A 2199-nucleotide genomic window follows, 5' to 3' on the forward strand; every position below is an offset into this window, starting at 1 on the left:
ATTTGTTCTTTTATATATGCAACATTTCTCTAAAAAGTATTTGCCTTTTGTTCGTCTCGATATCTAAAATCTTAATATTACCGAAGTCAAAATGATGTTGCTTCGTATGAGTATGATAAACTAATGCAGAGCTTCTGTCATCATGCATACAGTCGTTCTTGTGTTCATTTATCCTTGTATCGATGTTTCTTTCAGATTGCCCAATATAAACCCCTTTACAACTTTTGCATTTCACACAACAGATTGTGTACGTTTTAAGACCCTTTCTCAAGGGATCCTTTCCATTCATGATGCACTTAAGATCATCGCGATCGGAGCGTAGAACAACCTTAAAACCCAATTTTCTAAAGATGTTTTTCAATTTGTTACTGTATGATGCAATATAAGGTAAAATCAAAAATTGTGTAGTTTCATTGCCGTTAAATTCAATGTTCAAATTGTTATCGATGGTACTATTGTTTCGATTATCAATATTATCCAACCGTTTGTTCATAGATTATGTAACAAAATTTTGAGGGTAGTCATTCTCCATTAAAGTTCTTTTAACCAGATTTAAGTTTTTATCCCTAAGTTCATGTTTAGAAAGCATAACTGCTCTATCGACCAAATAGTTAACTACACTTATTTTACATTCAATGGGAGTAAAAGTGTTGAAATTTAAATACTCCCCGACCAATATGGATTCCTATACCAATACGTAATCAATTTACCATTTTCTCTCTTTACTAGAGAGTCTAAAAAGCTTATACTCCTATCTTTTTCCCTCTCTATAGTGAAATCAAACCTTGTGTTAAATTTGTTAAATTTTCTTGACAAATCATTGATGTTATTTTTGTCCACACAAGTCAAAATATCATCTTCGTATCTAAAGAAAAATTTCACCTCATATGGAATGGTTTTGTGCACAGCTTTCAAGATCTTCCATGACTCAATTAGTAACAGATGCTTTAAGACAATTTAAGATCTATTATTTGAATTTTTACCTGGTCGACACTCCCTAACATCAACTAATGTTATTTATACACGGGAAAATTTAGTCGTTTAAAATTTAGGCGATTATTTGAAGAATCTTGGACAGCGAGAAAAGTCTTCAAATGTATCGATGCCTTTGCAGAAATAATAGAAAACTGTTTATGAGATGTAGAATAAAGTATACTGTTTAGAATTTATTTTCTATGTATGGAAGAAACCGAAAATTAATTTTGGTTTAAGATCCTATTTTTACTTTAATGGTTACGCTACGGGTCTAACGCAGGCCCGTCGTTTGCCTCGTGCTTTTTCGGGGTTTCGATTCGGGTATGTTCGCGCCAAAGCCGGTGCTAGTCACCAGTCTTTGCCTGAAACCGCTAACGACAAAAGCTTCCATGTGCTCTCTCCGCTTTAAAATTTGTAATTGCCGCAATAAAATTATTTTTTCAAAGAACCTTTCCAGTGAGTGATTGATATAAAAAACCTATCGCCAACGCTAAAAACATTTACTAATATTTAAAAACTGAGTCCCAGAAAAAAAGTCGAGTAATTCTTATATAAAAGTATTTTATGAACTAAGCCATCTTCACTGAGAAATACTCTAAAGGTTAACAATATTTGAAAGAGTTTCTCCTGAGTTTACATGACAGTCGAGGAATTTGAAAGAGATAGGGTTTAAAACATAATTTTGCACATTATAGTATGAAGTTGATCAGCTTTTATATTGTTTTAAACGGAGTTTTAGATTTCGTGTTCAAGATAATTTAAGAGAATAGAAATCAAATAACTCAGATATTTCACCTTTTAGAACTTCGTCGACAGTCACAAAAAACAAGAGGTGATCCGCACCACTATTTACGTAGATAGTTCACTTATGATATTTTAATTTTTAATATGACATCAGAGTTTTTCAACAGATCTCCACGTTTCGAGAGCCCCTGAATCCGAAAATCAGGTTTTTAAGATAGCGTCTGTCTGTCTGTCCGTCCGTAAACACGATAACTCTCGAAAAAATGAGCGGATCATATCCATCTTTAAAAAGCCATTTTTGATAAAATTTCAAATAGTGGGCGCATTTTGAAAATTTTTTAGACCACTTTTTTCTGAATTTGAAAATTCTATGCACGGATATTTATACGAGGGTGGATTGATAAGTTTCCGGCCTGACCAAGAAAAACAACGTTTTTAAGAATTTTTTTTTTTTATTTCTCAACATAATCTCCTCCAAGG

This window comes from Belonocnema kinseyi, chromosome 6 (assembly GCF_010883055.1).
Source record: "Belonocnema kinseyi isolate 2016_QV_RU_SX_M_011 chromosome 6, B_treatae_v1, whole genome shotgun sequence".
Lineage (NCBI taxonomy): Eukaryota > Metazoa > Arthropoda > Insecta > Hymenoptera > Cynipidae > Belonocnema > Belonocnema kinseyi.